Source organism: Homalodisca vitripennis, chromosome 4 (genome assembly GCF_021130785.1).
Source record: "Homalodisca vitripennis isolate AUS2020 chromosome 4, UT_GWSS_2.1, whole genome shotgun sequence".
In the NCBI taxonomy this organism is placed as follows: Eukaryota; Metazoa; Arthropoda; class Insecta; order Hemiptera; family Cicadellidae; genus Homalodisca; species Homalodisca vitripennis.
The window spans coordinates 99482942-99503538 of record NC_060210.1 but is presented as its reverse complement, the minus strand read 5'-3'; the positions used below and the strand labels follow the sequence as shown (position 1 = coordinate 99503538).

The 20597-nt window shown below is 34.3% G+C and overlaps 1 protein-coding gene across 5 annotated transcripts in view; it reads right to left on the bottom strand.

Annotated features, from left to right (window-relative positions):
- Window positions 1-5582, bottom strand: part of LOC124359827 — a 124876-nt gene extending 119294 nt beyond the window's left edge. For all 5 annotated transcript variants that reach the window (XM_046812888.1, XM_046812892.1, XM_046812891.1 and 2 more), the window contains exon 1: window positions 5321-5582. The gene's annotated coding sequence lies outside the window, so the exon portion shown is untranslated. The remainder of the gene's footprint in view (window positions 1-5320) is intronic.
- Window positions 5583-20597: the final 15015 nt, after the last annotated feature.

Here is a 20597-nt window from a genome sequence, read left to right as displayed (position 1 = left end):
AACGTTGGTTTTTTAAGAGTTTCTTGTAAGATTGAGGCTGTGAAAATATGGGACACAGTTGTTGATGTCAACAAAAGCCTGTTGTTCCAACTCTTCACTTGATATTGCATTGAAAAAGAGTCGTATCGTCAGAAAACTTCACTAATTTTCCATGAAGATGCGATGATTTTAGATCGTTGATGTAAAGCAGGAAAAGCACATGACTGAGGATGGATCCCTGAGGGACTCCGTAACTCAGCTCTATTTGTTTGGACGACTAACTAGATATCTGGTCAACTTGGGATCTGTGAGTTAGGAGCGAGCTAAGCCATTTAAGAGACACGTCTCGAATACCATGAGAGTCAAGTTTGTCAAGCAGTGTACCGTGGTCAATGCAGTTGAATGCTTTGGACAGGTCTAAGAACACACTCATTGAGTGGTTACGACATTCAATCCCCTCTATTTGCCTTTCCTGAATCCAAATTGTTCACTTGAGAGCTGATTGCATTTGTCCAAAAACCAAAGCATTCTTATAAGAAAAAGCTTTTCAAAAATTTTGCTCAGCACTGGCTGGTAGTTAGTGATTGAAGTTGGGTCGTCCTTCTTGAAAATTGGGACAACTTTAGCAATTTTCAGGAGAGGGGAACACTCCTGTTTGGAATGAATAGTTTACCAATTGAGTTAAAGTTCTCACTAAATGCTTGCAGCATTTGTTTATGAGCCACAGGGACATTAGATTGAGGTCATTCGATTTTGTGGAGGATGAGGATAATAAAAAATATGTCTTCATTACCACTAGGAGACCTGTAAATTCCGATCACGAGTAATTTTGATTGTGTTATTTGAAGTCTGATCCCGACTGCTTCAAAATCTTTTTTGGTTATTGTTGGATTGGAAAAAGTGTAGATAATAAATTTTGTTTAAGAAAAATAGCAACTCCTCCTCCTCTGGAGTGGTTTCGACAAAACGCGGAAGCCAATTCGTTATTTGGGATTTTGCACAGTGCGATTTTCTCCATGTTGAAACCACTTTCAGTTACTGTAAGCAGATCAGTTTTCAGATCCTCGCACATAAGTTGGATTTGGTCCAGTTTGTTGGTTGCAAATTGAGAGTTTTGGTTAAGCAGTCTGAATTCAGTTTGTTTTTGAATGTTTGTTTTGAGGGTCTGATCAAACATGCCTCCGATCCTCAATGTTGATGTCAAGATTTTTAAGATCCTTCAATTTTGTCTCAATGTAATTTACATGTCAAAACCATATGTATGAAGATTCAAAAGCAAACTGTCACTTGCAATGAATTTGTTTTCTTTCAAGATAGCGTAAGCAATTCTTATAGATTTCTTATAGAACATAATTTATGATATATTGTGATAGTAGATCAAAACAAGAACTACCTTAACAATTTTTTTTTATCTGAGAGCACTAAGGTGACTTTTATTTTAACTTTGCTTCAACTAGAGTAACTACTCTGCTAAGATAAACCAATTCCTATTCATACGTTGTTCATATGACTAAATCGAGCAACCGTTTATTAATTACACTTAATCTACGATAACAATGTATTTGATGTATTTCTACTTAAATTGCAAAACAAATAGTTATTGTATATGAAACTTAATAAGATTAATTATGTAAAATGATAATAAATATAACTTATTTAAACTTGATTTAAAAAACTCAAGATTTATTATCATTCCATTCTTTAATGATCTTATTTTTTATACACTTGGGTGCTTTGTTGATAAAAAAAGCCTAATTTTCAGTTATTATTTTAAACTGAAATGGGAAAAAATATTTTTTTCTCACAATTACCCATTGTTCCATAAATACTTAAAGTACAATTTAGTATCTGTTAAGAAAATGAAATGCCAACATTTTTATGAACCAATCTAAATACCCGATGTAAGATAAATCATGTGCTAAAGACGGGAAATACTGTTGCTCGTCAATATCTATTACAAAATAACGTGCTGAGTTAATACATTCCAGTAATCTGTACCGTGGTAGCTTGTTAGTATGCAAAAATTGAATTAATTCACTACAAAATAACATAAAATGGTTACTTCAAATTTGACTATACAACACAATTACTTGGTACTACGAAGTCCTTATCTACTATTTGCTATAGGGCTATAGGCTACATACGTAGGTATTATAAATATAAAAAGTTAAAAATAACCTTAAAAGGCGGTCACATGACCTGACCTTGAATTTGGGTACTATTTCGAGGGATGTTTGTCTTTTTCCGCCAGAAGTGCGTGGTGGCGGCTAAGGCTCCACTGAAGCCCACACTTTGGCCATGGGCAATTCAGATCGGTATTTTCCCACTCTCAGATTACGTTCCAGATCGTCCAACTTCTTCCAACGCCAGATCACGATTTAGTATGTGATCTAAGATCGGGAAGACCGATCGGTACTATTAGTAACGTATTTACGATAACCTAATCTAAATCTACTTATATCTCATAATAGCATTGCATAGTTGAATATTTTCATTCCTAGCCTCATTGCTTGCATGGAATTATAATGGTTACCAAATAACCCAAAACTGAAATATCGTTACATGAGAAGATGGAATTATTCAGCACAGTTGATACTGAAACAGTAACCTGGTAACACATTCTTGAAGCTTTTTTCTTATTGGAAATTAGATATTAATTTAAAACAAACTCTCCAATAATAAAAACCTATAACTTATTATTGGAGAGTTTGTTTTAAATTAAAACCTGGTAATAGGTTATCACTGAATTACCTGTTACTGACACTAATACTGCAGATCTGTAATGGCAGCAAGTGCAGTGGTTATACACCTGCTATATTGGTATTTACACGTTTATCCTTGTTTCACTATCCCAAATAGTAAAAAGTGAGCAAATGTTCGACTGTTTTGTTTGTTATATTTTATAAATACACATGACCTAGATTGTTTTGTTTGTTTTAATTCATTAATACTTTTTATACTGTATTTGAAATTATACAGTATAAAAAGCGGCCACCAACACAGTTGGATTATGATTATCGATTTTAAATATCGATATTATCGAATACGACATTTGACCCATAGATATTCATAAATAATCATTGCCAACTTTCTTTATTTAGACTACTGATATCACTACCAGCTGTTGTTATTTCGTTTATGTAGGAGAGGGATAGTGACTAGAACAATGGCAATGAATATGCAGATATTGGCTCAAAATGTTTTTATAAACAATGAGCAACGTTCTAAATGGTTACAAGATAATGACCTTGCTATTTTAAATCCGAATTGTACAGCTTTTTATTGACGAGATGAAAACTAGAAATAAAGGTGGAAATCAAAGTGTTTCGCTGAAATAAAAGTAAGAACAAACACAACATATCTAAAGACGATCTTGAGCAGACTTTTTTTGAACATTATAAATTTGATATTATGAATATAATAAAAACTCTTATACTATTTTAGTAGAAATCAAACAAATTAAATTACTCTTTTATTAATGAATGTACTTTTTACAAAGTCAGTACCTGCAGAAATACCTACATTTAGATTGGCTAAAGTAATCATAAGGACTACACTGCTCAAACAACGTTTAAATAAAGTTTAGTTATATTTTATGTAATTTGAAACAAATACATTTATTTTACATATAAAAGTATAGCTTCACTATAATAAGATTTAAAAAGTCAGTTCAGTTTGACAGTATCACTCAAAATTTGTTCAAAGTAAAATAGTGTTTGGAAATAAATTCAACATTAAAACCATGTGTTTCGTTATTAACTAATGGCGGCAAGAACAGTGATGTGTCTTCTTTGTTTCACACGCGGTCTCTCGTTTATCCTTTAAAATACATAAAAAGTAAGCAAATGTTATGTTTTGTTAATTACTGTATATTAATCATATATTATGTTTTAATTTGTATAATATTTATACATTAATTTCTAAGATAGAAAACTAGCAAAACCATACTGTTCTTTGAAATATCTATTACGTTATTTGTTCCGACATTTTGCTTTTGAATAGTTATGAATATCAATGATTCAAATCATTCGATAATCATAATCCGATTGTGTTTGTAGCCGCTTATTACACTGCAGCCATTTGAAATAAAACATATACTAATGAAAATACAAGGTAACTTTGTTTAAATAGTTGTAGGGAGGATTCTTTATTCATGAGTATCGGATGATTCGATATTAACGATCAATCGCGTATTGTATGTTTACCCCATTGCGGATCGTATTGTTTTGGCGTGCGGGCACGAATTAATTTATGGTCAGCGGCCGCACGAACAGTAATGGTGCGCCACATCGTATCGCTCGCTATTGTATCATAATCCGAAAATTCAGCTGTGAAGGTATTCGTTCAGATGGAACATGCCTGCTGAGGTATCCGTGACGTAGGAACGATAACACGCGAGCAAGGTTCCAGGGTGGCAGGGATGATGTCTGAATCATAGTCTAAATGAAGCGGTTCGGGCGAATCGATTACAACATCCGGGCCATTGTCTAGACTAAACCCGCCAACATGTACGTCTGCGTCGTTTAGTTCTGTATCACTAACCTCAAAAGTATTAAAATAACAACTGAGGAAAACACCCAATCAGAAGCACTAAAAAGCAGAGAGTAAACTCATATGAATGATTTTTCAACTTCGACATACAACTGCGATCTGTAGGATATTTATATAACTTTTGAAAACTCTAAACGTAGACCGTTGTTAAAAACTCTTAGTTGACAATTGAAGACGATCGCCCAATCTATCAGACATTAATAGAACTATTTGGAGGGAAACTTAAGTTCCCAACAGACCGCTTTTGCGACCTAAGCTCGTTATCGTGCCGTTAGGCCCGGCTGCTGCCCAGCTCGTCAGTGATTCGCAATGGGTTAATATACTGTAGCCAATAAAAATATCTTGTATTTGGTCACTGTTACTAAAACAATTTCTGGAGAAAAAACTAGGCTACCTACATTCAACAATATAATCGGCTTGTATAACAGTAGGCCTATTATTAGCACACTACCATACTTTGCCAGTTTTACATTTTGCAGTAGGCAAAAAGAACTAGGCCTACCATTCAATAAGGTTAACATTTATCTGATCTAGGATTAAGAAGTTTTAATATCATTAGCCTACCTAGCCTAGGTAGAATCTTGATGAGGATGAATATAATTCCAAATACAAATAGCCTAGCCTATTATGGTTAAAGGCAGTAGAGTATTTGGATATGATCTTACCTTACAAATCCCTTATTATCAACCCTACTACTATAATATAGGTCTAGCACAAAACTCACAATTATCTTAACAATTAAATTATCCAAAAATTTACTTCTAAATAATGTTTTACCCCCAAAGCTTACCTATCTAATGACTTAAGGATTATAACTCAGCCGACTCTATCTAATGGTAGGTCGATTCCACAGCAAAGTTTTTCTACAAATTCACAAAATGAAACACTGCACCGTCTAAAAAAATGCGAAAATAAAACATACTATACACGCACATCTTAGTAACATTAATTCTTCTTCAAGAGCTTGTAAAATAAACAGCAAAACTGATTTTTACCCCTCACAACCAACAAACATGGAGAACCAGCGATTGGGATTGAGGACGACAGAACAACATTCTTCTTTTCTTCTTTTTCTTCTCTCTTATATTCAGCCAACAGCAAAATGACTCACAGTTAGACCAATAGCATTTTCATCTGAAATTGATAACAAAAATGTAGGACTGTATTAGAAAAGTTGTATAAGAGAATTTCAATCTTTATTATGATGTTTCTGCATCTGTGTCACTTCTATCTGTCAATAGATATTCAAAGCAGTCTTTCATCACATTAAATCATACTCATGGATCATTAATAGCGTTTGATACAATTTTTATCAATATCTTCATAGTAGTTTCCTGCAATTGCTAGTTAGGGGATTTAATGCGATCATCATGGTAAAAACCGTGTTTTAAAAATTCCATCAATAACTTCCAGAAGTCTTCTTATTACCATGTGAAATCGTTAGTTGTGGCTTCGTAGGCATCTTTCGTACTTAGGAGCAACAACAGAACATTTTGTTACTTTTCTTTATAACAAAATGTAAAACCAACAATTTGTTAAAATGTATGCTATTTATGTACCGTTAATAACAACGGTATGTCTACTCCAACACCGCATCAGAAAACAAAAAAGTACTTCATAGAAAGAGCAAATATTTTCAAGACATTTTGAGAGTTGTCTTGGAAAGAGAAAGAAATAGTTGTTTGTTCAAATGTTACACTATCTAGGCACCTAAAGTAAGCATCGCCTTTTCGGCGGTCAGGGACAGTATTGTATGGACTTAAACATGTAGGTGTATTGAAGCCTGTCTGAAAAAATAGTTTTCCTGAACACCTTAGGTCTTGGAGAATAAACAGCTCTCAGTTGGATAAAAAAACAGTAGCAGTCGTGGGACTGCCGATAGAAGTGAAAACGGAACTATTAAGTTGAGAGTAATTAACAATACGTTATAGTAGCAGTACATCTGTAATTGTAATTGCTTCAAGAGTGATTGGAAGCGCCTCTACGGAGTGTCGTGTACTGCAATTTTATATAATAATTTATTTCCTAGCTACTTATTAATTACTCATTTTTAATACTAATATATGGTATTCTTGTTATTGCTAAATTACATAGTTTATTAGCTGTTAATATTAGTTCTCATTGCTTTTATATATTTATTATATTTTATTTATTCCTGTTATTGCACTTTTATATAGTTTATTATTGTTGGTATTTATTATTATATATATTGTATTGTTGTTAGTATCTGATTTTTGTTAATTAATTGCTGTATTTGCAGAACACATCTTGCAGTTTCATTGTTTATGTTTCAATAGTTTATATTTTTGTTTACATCTTGTTGTTTATAAGCTTCATAATGTTATTGTATCGCATTCTCTCGATTTATACACTTATTCTTTTTTTGTATTTTTGTTGCCTTATCGCTTGTATCAGCTATTGTGTAATTTATTGTAAAATGGTTTGTCCGTTAATAAATAAATAAATAAATTGTAAATGTGACGCGTTTTTAATTTTCCAATTTTAAAATCCACGAAAAAATATTATCAAATAACTAGAAATCTATTTTACCACGCTAGTAAGATAAATCTTATACCGTAATAATACTCATTTCATGATGAAGAGGTTAAATATTAAAAACATAATTAAAATGAATAATGCTAAATTTTAAATACAAATATTCGTACAAATATTAAAAAAGTTTAAAAATATATTCGGTGTTTTCATTATTCATTTATCTGTATAAAAATATGTTGTAATTGCTCAATATTAATAGTTAGTTAAACATAGAATACAAGTGAGTAAACACCGAGTGAACAACAGTGAGTTGAACACCGTTGTAAATAATACAGTTATTGCTACGGATAAAGTATATAATTGCAATAACAATTAAAACCACAATATTTTTAAAACTAATAAATTAGTTAAATTAACTTGGTTCTTTCGTAAAGGTATTTTTATTGCACAATAAACTAATTTATTGAGTTAATACGGTATCAGTGAGCCAATGCGCCAACTACAGATCCGGCAGAAACGTTCACTCATCACTTCATACGCTACTACAGGCTAAACTAAACTTCCAATAAAAAAATGATAAATTACAAAAAAAAATTCATCTATTTTCACACAACTTTCTCGCTGACAAATTTTGTCTGACCAAAAAAAATAAAAAAAATCCTCGCTTACTACTTTTTTCTTGTCATTGTAAACGCTATGTAAAATGTAAACAATAATCAAAATTATTTCGAAATTCTTTTAATATTTAAAAATGTAACCAATAGATTGCCAATATTAAGAACTTTAATTTGACGCATCTTACAGAATTGTACGACATTGGCTTCACTTTTAAATCGCGAGAGGAAGCCGTAAAGGTCACTGATTTTCGCAGTCTGTTTTCATACTCCGCCGGGACAGTTTTAACACAGCGAGACTGACTTTTTCATACAGGTTAGTAGTCCGCGGCCAAGTCTACGGTTAAAAAACACAGCGAGACTGAATTTTTCATGCAGGTTAGTATCATTAGCATGTCGGTGACGCGAACCGAGGATTTTACCCTCTACCAAAACGCTCAACGCGCCTAAAGAAGTTTTCACTTCAAAAATATTGAACTCTGTTCAGCTGATGGGATTGATGAACCCCATGATATGGATGTTGAAGCTCAAGATGCAGCTGATGGAGCCAATGAGAATTTAGCCGTAAATAACATTCCAACAGTTAAGCGCAGAACTACTGTCAAAACAGATAGTGCTAGAGAGTGGCTTGAAATGTCAGCAAAGTTACCGCCACACTATGCCAGGAAAAACTCAAACAAATTATACCTGTAGCCAATCTGGGAATCAAAAACTGCATTGTACAGAGAATACCAACGATATTCTACCGAGAATGAGAAGCCCTGTGCATCTTTAGCATTGTTTTTTGACTTATTTGAAGGGACGAAACTGTTAATCTTTACACCTCGCAAAGATAAATGTGATACGTGTTGCTCGTACAATGTAGGCAATGTACCTAAATGTGTTTGGGATAAACACATCTCAGAATAAAACCAAGCCAGATTTGAAAAAGAAAATGATAAGTTAAGAGCCAAGAATAGAGAAATGTATTGTTTAAACGCTGATGTACAAGCAGTAAAATCTACTCCAATGATTGCCACAACTTTTCGTTGTACAATCTATCAAGCCATCAATGTACTTACTTGCTACTGGTTTCATGAATGTGAAGGTGATTTAACAGCAAATACTTTTGCTTCGTGCATTTATGACTACTAAGAAGACAAATGCCTTGATCCTAAGCTTCCAATTGTCTTGTATACAGATAGGTGTATTGCTTTGCTACATTTTCTGCGAAATATCAAGTTGAAGTGTTTTAAAAGTGTCTGATCAAGGGTCTTACTCAAATGGAAGGCGATTCTGTTCATGCAAAAATTGAAAATAAGCTTAAGAATAAAGATGTCTACCGTCCATACGAGTTTGTAAAGTACACCAAAGAAGCCAGAATCCACCCATTTCCCTATGATGTAAAGTATTTGAAACACGATTTCTTCAAAGACTTCTCTAACTTAGAGTATTATCCATCAATTCGTTCAGGGCGCAAGACTGAAGATCCTTTGGTCACAGAGATGTACTGCCTAAAGTACGATCTCACAGGAATTATCCAGTGTAAATTAAAGTTCGATGATGACTACAAGGATCTCCCTAGAAGACCCTCAAAAGTGCAAGTCAACGTTGAACTTAAACAATTAAATGCTGAGAGACTTCCCATTTAACGTTCAAAATGGAAGCACTTGCAAGACCTTAAGTCAATAATCCCAGAGGACTTTCACAGTTTCTATGACAACTTAACTACATGTTTAAACAGGGAAATATTCAAAAAGTAATTTCTGTAATTTTAATTTCAACATTGTGCTAAGAAATAAAATTAGTAACACTGTAATAACTTTAGTGTTTCTTTCTTCTAATACCTTGTATGTTAAAAAAATTGTCTAACACCTCGTATCTCTTATATGTATTTATAATTTCTAATATAAATAATTTGTCAATGAAAAAGTGATTCAAAATGTGTTTTAATCACGTCAACTGTATAGAAAAATTATAGGTTTTAAGCCAACGTTTTTCCTACATCTTGAAAAGTTCCACTTTTCAAGATACGAGTTATTAGAATGAAGCTCTCGATGTATCTGCCTCCATAGAATTAAATGCTATTTTACTCCTATGAGCCTGAATTGTTCGTTGGGAAAAAATGAAACATTGGACCATCTTTTCATTCATTTTCGTAGATATATTTGTCCAAGAGAATGAAATTCAAGCAGATAAAAGAAATCATCAATACTCATACAAGCCTGAAAGAAATAATCAATTGCAATGACCATGTGAATACAAAACGTAATACTTTCCTGAGAGCAATAAAAAGATGTTTTAAAGAACACAGTAGAAATTACACATTACATGAAAATACATGAATGTTTATCCAGTCTTAGGTTATTCCATCGTAGTCTTTTCTTTTCGGGTTGGTACATTCCCTGGTCGGTCCTGATAGAGAAGATGTATCAATACCTTAACTTTCGAAATTAACAGAACAGGTAACTTCGAAGCCACGTGGATAATATCCAGACTGCCGAATCGTTGGCTGAAGAAAAAAAGAAATCGTTAAATATCATTCACACCTGGGATTTCGTATATATAGGAAGTGTGTGTTATTTTGAATATTTTCCAACCTTGCGTAACTGTTTATATTTTTAGTTATGGTTTCGTTTCAAACAATATTTCTGTATATCAATCTTAGTTTCGAATATTTGTCAACTGAGTTAATATTGTAGAACCTACGATAAATTAAGAGTAGGCCTAATGAATTGTGAGGAAATGGATGAGAATTTCTTTCCTAATAGACACGACATTGTTGGCATAACAAGACTAAATGGGAGTGATATAGTGTTTAATGCGTCTATTAATCAAACTAAATATGACAATAATTTTCCTGTTTTACCGCAAACGTCCGTTCCATTTTAAAGCTCTTCACAACTTCAAGTAGTAAAGTTAGTTTACGTAAGCAAAACCATCCAGACAATGACATCGACGCTGAGGTAAAAAATAAAGATGATAAATAGAAATGATGTACAAAAAACGATTGTATGATGCCAATAATCGTGGGCCGTACCATATAATCATAGCTATAGATGAGCCGCTTTGAAAGCGACCTGCGCGAAGATTTCTTACACATGAGGGGGGGGGGAGAAGCAAAGTCAGACATTTTCTAACAACATGTGGCAAGAGTCATACCGGATAAATCTATCATTTTTACATTTGTTCCCAATACAACATTCAGACATACACTTTTTACATTCATGCATACCAGTCATTCGCAAATTCTCTCCACCGCCAACACTAGTATCAATCTTCTAGATTGGAGGTCTCCCAACTAAAATCCAAAAATTCGTCGACACTATAGAATGCCGCAAACGCTAAAAATGGCGCTTCAGACAAATTTTTAACGCCTTGGGCGTTTGTTAGTTTTTTCATGGAATCGAGCAATCTCTTGATGAAACTGACATTTGCCTGCGAGGGTAGGTGTTCATAAGCAACCGTTCTATGTCACCCAGTACGGTAGTTGCCTCTGCCTCTCGTTTGATATTCATGTACGTCTCGAATCCTAGTCAGGGCACATTTTGACTTACAGAATAAAACTGCTTCCAAGATAAGTACTTGGCAGAGTCAACAGCTGCAATGTTTTGAAAGCTGGTCGGCACGAATCTATAAAATTCATGTTGGCGATGGTTCTGATAGCTTTCTTTTGAAACCTGAAAACTCTCAAAATTTGATTGTTTGAACAAGCTACACACATAAGCACTACGTAGGAAAGATGTGGGTAGATCAGGCCGTAATACGCCTTCATCATCTGACTTGGGCAGTATTTGGCTAAAGTCCTTAAAACATGAAAGCCAGATGCTAATTTTGAATAAACTGAATCAATGTGAACATTCCATGTCAAACCTAGATGAAAGTATATTCCAAAGAATTTGGAGGTGTAAACTTCTAATGTGGAGTCTTCCAGCATGATGGAAGGCCCACACTCAAAGTCCATTGGTCGAAGGAGCTCGACCACGCCTACTACCACCTCGTCTTTCACTACTCGATCTATTTCCTTTACAAGACACAAGCGATAAACAGATGTGCTTTGCTTCTCTGGGTCGGTGTTATTGGAGAATCACGCTATTTTGTTAGTCTCGTTGTTAAGGAATAACATATATTATTAAATATTATTATTTACGTTAAGAATAGTACACTGCATCTATTTAATATGTTAGTATAAATTAAGAAGTATTTTAACACATTTTTATTGTTAACAGTTGTTGTTATTATTACTGGGTTTGTAAACCAGCTATTATGTAACTCTTTGTTGAGTGCATTGTTTGAATAAAGTCAATGTTTTTCTGTAGTACAGGCACTTGTGTTAATTTTTGTCTAATAATTGATGAAAGAAAAGTCACAACTATCCAATAATTTTATTTTTATACACGAGGCCTTTCAACATCAAAGATGCCATCGTCAGATGTCCATGTTTTCTGTCTTCCAAATATAGTGTCATAGTTTTATCATATCGCTCATGCACAAGAAAAACGTCATAGGTCAAACATTTTCAAATTTCGCGTTATTACGTAAGAGCTCTCGCCATCACCATAGGTTTTCTGTAGAAATCGTCAAAAGTCTAATTACAATAACATCTGCCTGGAAAACTGACACAAGTCAAAATAGTCAGTTGGTTCACAAAGCTTGTGCATATCAGATGTATGTATCTTTGTAGAAAAGTGTCAGATTTGCTGTTGCGACTGGTATTAACAAAAACGTTCTGGCGAAAAGTGTCACATTTTGATTAATTACTATTTTTTCCAACTAAGTTAAATCTTCATCTTATGCACAGTTTTCAAGAAGACTGGCACATTTCGTGTTCTGTTATTATTTTATAAGAGGTAAGTAAATTTCTTCATTTATTTAATTTAAGTTTTATTTGTAGTTATGTCGATATTCTCGATAATACATATCACTATGACTGTATTATTATAAGTTGTGCCGTCTTTCTGGAGAAATTACTCTAAACCTTGTCTGATATAATTATTGTTTTGTAACTTTTTCCACAAAACGAAATAATACTCCTGTTATCTTTTACATTAAGGCTGCGCTATACCACTCTGGTGAACGCTGATGCAAGGGTTTTGAATCTGCCTCATTGTAGGCTCATTCCTTGAGCTATTACAAACATATTGATGTTATTTAAGTAACTAAATATTTGTATACGTTCGTTAGTTTTTGAAATTTCAATTTTGATTCAACTTAAGCTGCACATCAGGTGGAAAGTTGTTAAAAAAGGGTATTTTCAACGTTTCATAAAATAAAAACGCGAATTTTTAATAAATAATAAAATACAGACATTCGTAGATTGGAATATAGTAAGAGTAAAACTGCAAATGGTTTATTAAAAAGTTCTGAAGTTAAGGTACAATAAGGCAGGCATGAAAGGTCTGCAAGCGCTATTCAACGCTCTGTCAGGTGGCGCGCGTGGCGGCTACAGTCGGAAACTGTAGGCAACTCTCCCACCACTACCTGCTGGATATTTCCCCTCACCCGCTTTCGCTAGGTTATAACGTGTGGCCTTTCAGTGTTGGTGTTCCTTCAATTTGTTGATTTATAATATCTATTCATACATTAATAATCAAGTTCCTATCTTGCACAAATGAACAATTGTAGTAAATATTTTGTTTTTAAATAATAATGTATTATGAACAAGTATGTATAAAGTATGAACTACAATATTTTTATTTATTCGTCATCCGATCAGTGTGAAAGGATAGGATCACAGGCGCCACTGAGCTCACGGGCGGCGGTATCAAAGGACCGCGCGGGGCCGGGTCTTTCCAACGGCCATGGACGAAACACTACTTACGCGCCACCGTTGCGCGCCCATGCTATGAATGATCGTGTCGTGTGGAAGCTCTCATATACATCTTCATATCACCGAAATAGTGTTGGCGAACTCTTTCCGTAACAATAAATTCGTAACGTGTAACAACTACCTCTACCTCCTGGGGAACAATAAATTATTGATTAATGTCAATATTTTCAAAATATGAGTGACATACCTCATAATGAGGTATTTTGTTTAGTGCAATATTATAGTCTAACTATAATAGGTTTTATTTGACTTAATGTATGATTGCTTCATTTGATTGTTAAACAAATCTCATTACATGAACAGCTATTACCCATTACAAAATAAAGGAATTAAAATTTTAACTTTTTAAATTAAAATTCCACTTTTAACTACAAATGCATATTGCCAGAACTAGTTGATCCAAGATACCCTCGAGGGCTTCCTGTGAGAGACAGACTAGATGTTTTATAACAAACTACAATTTTATGTTAGTATAATGCAATAGACGTGACAATAGCAGGTGATTCATTTAATTCACATGTATACCTATATTATCCCTTACAGTCATGGAGACTAGTGGTACCTGTAAAAAACAAACTACACAATTAAATATGACAGATAGGTCCGTATGTGTTATTAGTTTCAATGCAACATTAATATTTTTGCGTAATGAGGGTAATAGATATTGTATTTTTATAACTAAAATGAGTTGTTTCCAAAATTTGAAGAAAGATGTTAGAGACATTTAATTCATTTTGCATCTAATCCAGTATACAGGGTGAGTGGCTCTTGGTGTGACAAAATTTTTTGGGGTATAATGCAATGTAAATGTGATACAATGGTGGTTATAAAAAAGTCTAACTCCAAAAATTAGGTCTAAAATGAACTATTTTCAGTTTTTCTAAAAAAACCCATGTTTTTGTACGTAAATCTGATATTTCTCAGCAAAGTATGTGAGCAAACTACATCATTTTTAGATTCTCCGTTAAATTTTCAATTTGAAAAAGTTATCGGTTCAAACGGTAAGAAAAGAAAATTAAGGTTTTGTGATGGAAATGCGCATTAAACTCCATGACAGATTTACGTACAAAAATACGGGTTTTTTTAGAAAAACTGAAAATAATTCATTTTAGACCTAATTTTTTGAGTTAGACTTTTTTTTATAACCACCATTGTATCACATTTACATTGCATTATAACCCAAAAATTTTGTCACACCAAGAGCCACTCACCCTGTATATACTCAGGTGAATTTTTATCCTATACAATTTGCTAAGTAAAAACTGTAATTTCTCTCATGTTGGTCTTGTGATATTTTGCTTGATTGTAATTTTAATGTCTTGTTGTGACTTTGTTTTTTGTGGCTGAATTTTGTTATGTTACTATTGTTCAATTCTGTAAAGTTTATTGTTGTTACAAAATTATAATTACATTCTAATTTGGCAGACGCACAGAGAGTGACATGTAGCTGTGTGTATTAAGTCGTAAATATATGAACTGAGCTCATAAAATATGTAATTTTTTAATATACTGTTGCTGGTAGCGTGGTTAGTTAATCTTAAAAATCTTATGTTATCTGATAATTCTAAAAAAAAATGAAAGAATGATTATATTTACAAGAAAATGTGTGGGTATACATTATGTATCAAAGAATTAATAAAATCATGTTAGTTTTGTTGATAACATTGAAATTATTTAAATTTTCTATGGTTTTTATAACAATTCCTGCCTTGCCCAGTTTTTCCACGTATTCCAGATCGGTAGACACTCTGACCTGACAATATCACTGGAATGATTACGTTTCTGTTCGTTTTCAAATATTTCAGTAGACCGAATTAAAATTAACAAAAATAAAATATATTTTACTAAAATGTTTTATTGCATAATAATAAAAGTATGTTGTACCAACGAGTAACGATAGGAAAAGTACCGGTTACAGTTTCATACTGATTTAGCCGATCTGACGAGCCGTACGCCACCGAACGCATTTTCTTTCGGCAAATAACTGAGATGCTCCGTAGTCCCGATACTGCGATCTCTGGCCTGTGGTACATCGCAGTCTTAACAAATCTAAAACATGTACTGTAATAAAAGTGAAAGTTTCATGTAATGTTGTTCACATATAATATTTGAAGGAAGCCACTCCCAGTCTGATTTTCTCTATAATATTTTACGTATCATGTTTTGCCTAAATTATACTACAATATTTTAGATATGTTTAGAGATAGTTTTCATATGTATCTTTGTGTCCATTTACTGTCAGTATATAGGGGCAGACTAATGTGAATAAAGCATAGTCTGCTTTATTCGCATGTGGCGTGGGTGAAGTGGCTGACGAGTGAAAGGCCTACTAGCCCATCCCTGTTAAAAACGAAGCTGTGCGCTCCGGCGCGTGTGTGAGTCAGACGTCGAGCACCTGGCTCGGGTCCCCCGCTCCGAGGTTATGACTGCATGCTGTCTGTCCTTGAACTGTGCACGTTTTCTGTGTTAAGTGTTAAATAATTATTTTAAATGTAAATTTATGTTTTGCTGTTTTTTGGTTGAGTGGTTATTTATGTGATTTTCTCACTCTACTTTGGGTGGTGGTTTCAATACTTAGTATATAAGCAACTTTCAATTTTAGTAATAGCTGGTTTGGGCCCGTCTCAAACGGGTCCAACCAATAATGGTTGGAGGAAAATCTGATCAGGAATTACAGATTGCTGTACACAGCATTATGGAGGTTAATGATAGTAATAAGGATGATCAGAATAATCCGAAAAATAATAAACGTAAACATGACAGTGAGTCTGATGAATCTGGTAAAGATGATAATTTAGTCCCATAACAACAAAGATCAAACAAATCAGACCAAAATGTCCAAAAAGACATTTGATCAGAGGTTATATAAAGCTTCTGCCACCGGACCTTTTGAGGTTATAGTTAGCTCTACTAACAGGACCAAGGTTAATCCATTCACGGTGGGTAAGTTGCTTCAGAAAAATGAGTCACTTTAATTGATTGTATTAATCGTAAGGGTAGAAATTGTAGCTATATATTGTAAGAATTCTGAGTCCGCAAATAAGCTGATAACCAATAACTCACTTCCAAACTACCATATCTTTTATCCCCTCTTACAGAGTTCGGATAACAGGCGTTGTCTATGCAGAACCCGATAATTGACCAAAATGAATTTGTTAACCATTGCCTGCAGTACAGTACCTATCCTGGAAGCCTATCGCATTACCAAAAATTCAAAAGAGGGTCCATACAGGACTCATTTTGTTTAAAATAATTTTTGAAGGCAATACATTACCAGAAAGAATTATACTAAATCATGTTATTGTACCTGTTGAAAAATATACTTTGCCAGTCAGACAGTGCTACAGGTGCTACTCGTACAATCATGTAGCCAGTTCTCCATGTCAAAACGAGAACTTGTGCGGAACATGTGGTAAAAAGGCACACGGTGACCACTGTGACAAAGACCCTAAATGTGTAAACTGTGATGGTGACCATGTAAGTTTCTCGAAAGATTGTCCAATGTTTAAACGTCAATTAGCAATTAGAAATAGAATGTCAGAATATAATGAAGATTTTTTCACAGCTTCTCAATACTTCCCAAATCCAAAACAACCTTTCCACCAAAATCGGTACCATAAAACCTATGCCTCAAAAGTCTCACCAGATGTAACTAGTTTAACAGAATTCCCTCATATGTTGGCCAGACCACACCCTACTCCAGTAGGAAATTATTTTGACCCCTTAAGTTATGCTCAAGTAAATGAAGAGAGAATGTAGGGCAGTCCTCTATATTCAGGAAGCCAAGAGATAATTATAGGCCTAATGGAAAACAACACAACTAAGCAAAAAAAATTGTACACAACACACCAAATCGCTGGACAAGGAACAAAAGTAACAAATCTGATAAAAATGAGAGGTTAGGTCTCTCTATGACTTCAGAAAAACAAGTAGACAGTGTTAAACTAAAACAGTCACTTGAAGACTTTAAAGCAAAGGCTTATTTTGAAAAATTGATGTTGGATGCATCAATAGCCAATCCTGACCCTCTAGAGATGATCAACATAGTACTAAGGAATATAAAGAGTATACTTTTAGACTTAAGTATTGGCACTACCGTAGACACCTCGCCCCCTGATGGAAGTACCGGCAGCTCCAATTAAAATACTGCAATGGAATGTTCAGTCAATCAAATCAAAATGGGCTGAATTATCCTTTTTTGTGTGTAAGTACAATATTAAGGTTATTGTCTTAACAAGAAACATGGCTAAAACCAAATGAAACAATATTGTTTAAAAAATTTTCTCTGCTGTGAGAAATGATAGGTTTGATGGTTATGGTGGGTCTGCAATTTTAATCCACAAGTCGCTCATGTGGAGAGGTATTGACTGTGAAGCTGTTTTGGGTTTGGATGCTCAGGATCCAATTCAGGTGTCTGGAGTCACGATCCGGGGCCTTTCAAGGCCTCTTCACATATATAGCATTTATTGTTCTCCAAAAAAGGTAAGGACAGAGTTATGGAAGAACAATTTTTTCCAATAAACAAGATTACTCTATTACTGTGTGGCGACTTTAATGGTAAGCATCCCTATTTGGTCCGCTGACTTACGCCAAGACACAAGGGCAGTCATATATACAATGCGTACAGTGACTCTCCACTCATACTTTTAAATGATAAGTCCTTCACCACCACTGGATCTCCTGGCAGAAGACCTTCAACTTTAGATCTTACTTTTGCCACTGTGCAATAAAAGATAAAAATATCGTCTTGGAAGGTAATGAGTGATTCAATGGGTAGTGATCACTACCCTATTATTTTAGAAATTAATGGTAACAAATTGTGCTCACAAACTGTTTTTGGGCTCAAAAAAGTCGGGTATAATAAGTTTCACTCATAAAAACTTTAAAAAAGCCAATTGGGGTAAGTTTTCAGAAATAGCTGATAAGACTGCATCCAGTATACTCTCAAATAAGAAATCTGATGATATAAATATTAAGGATCTCAATAAGATATTAAAGGTAGCAATAGAAGACTCAGTCCCCAACTTCTGTCACCAAAATAAGGGAGATGGCAAGTTTTTTAACGCAAAATCTTGGTGGACACCGGACTGCTCTAAGGCAGTCGCTATAAGAAGAAGAAACTTCAAACTCTTCACAATGAAGATGACTCCCCTAGCATACAGGCAATACAGAACTACACACTATGAGGCCGTGGAGGTGATCCGTAAAGCAAAAAGACAAGCTTGGGTAAGTTTCTGTGAGAACATAGAAAATAAAAATAATACACAAAATTTGGAGCACAATTAGAGGTATTAGAAGTGGAACCAAAGATACTTATAACAAGATTTTGCTCAATGATAAAAACTTAAGTTATAGCTTTTTAAAACTTACCACTCCAGACTATGTTCCTATGAAATCTGAAATCAATCAACCGATCTTTACAAAGGCTACAAACCAACTTCCATTGGAAGAAAAATTTAGTCTAGAGGAATTAGATATGGCGATAAAATCTAGAACTAAGCTAACAGCTCCTGGTTTGGACGGGGTAAGCTATTTAATCTTAAAAAATGTTACCCCTTTTCAGCTAAAACTCTACTGCTTAATGTTTTTAACAACAACTGGTCCGGAGCCGAGATTCCGATGCAATGGAAAACCATCAAGGTAATAGGCATTCTAAAACCAAACAAAGAAAAAGGTAAGGAAAGCTCATATAGACCCATCTCTCTAATGTCATGCATGATAAAAATCTTCAATTTAATGGTAAAACACAGATTGGAATGGTTTATCATTAAAAACAAACTAATACCAGACTACCAATTTGCCTACCAAAAAAAAGAGAGGTTGTAATGATTTCCTGTTAGCATTCATGGCTGATATTCATGTGAATTTAATGCAAAATAGGATTGCAGCTGCTGTCTCGCTGGACCTGAGCAGTGCCTATGATACGGTTTCTCTGCCCGCTCTGGTGAGTAAGTTGTTTGTCTGGGTATTCCCCACAGATTTATAACTCATGTACATAAATGGTTAAGCTATAGACAAATTGACTTTTGTCGGAAGCCAGCATACCCTCACCAGGTCTACTGTCAAAGGACTACCCCAAGGTTGTGTGCTCAGCCCAATCTTGTTCTCACTTTATATATCTGATGTGGGAATTCAGTTACCAAAAGAGATCCAACCCTTTTTATATGCAGATGATCTCACATTAGTCTGTAGTGGTACACGGTTTGACGTGTTGATGCTCGGATGCGAGAAGCCCTGTCTAGTCTTACCCAGTACTGTCAACTGCTGTCCCTGGCAATCAATGTAAATAAGTGCAAAATAATAATCTTTAGCAGGAAGAGGCAGACAACAAACCCAAATTGGACTGTAAATAATGTAAGTATCCCAGTTGGAGATTGCCTCAAAATTTTGGGTATCATTTTTTGACACAAAAAACTGAATTTTAAACAACATGTAAGCTGTTTGGTGAGTAAAACTCTTAAGGACCTAGACATTCTTAAGTCACTGGCCTGCGGAAGGAATGGTGTACACCCTCAGCTACTTTTAAAGGTATACTGCAGTATAATCAGAGCTAAACTAGATTATGGTGGCTTTTTGTTTTGGGCATTTACCAAATAGTGTTTGAATAAACTAGACATTATTCAAAAATCAGGCTCTCAGGTGCATATTGGGTGCTATGAAGTCAACCCCAATTTTAGCTCTTCAAATGGAAGCAGCAGTACCCAACTTGCAGACCAGAAGGAAAATGTTAACTGAAAGACTAGTTTTCAAAGTACTGTCTGAACCTAACCATCCAGTTTATGTAAATTTAAAGTATTTAAGTATGGCAGCAAATCATCACGAATAATACTGGGCCAAGAAGACCACACCACTGTATATAAAATCAGTAAGTACTGTAGAAAGGATAGTAATCCAAACCTGTGTCAAAGAAACTAGACTAATTGACAGTCTGGAGAAGCCAATTACTATGCTGGATTTAAACTTATGTTGCAGGGTAGATATTAATCGGATGGAAAATCCAAAATCCGAAATTCCTCCTGAAACACTCAAAAAATTATTTATAGAACAAATAAATGAGGAATTTTCAGACTACATAAAAATTTACACAGATGGATCGAGAAACGCAGAGGGTTCTGGAGCAGCTGTATTATTACAAGGTAGGCCTAATC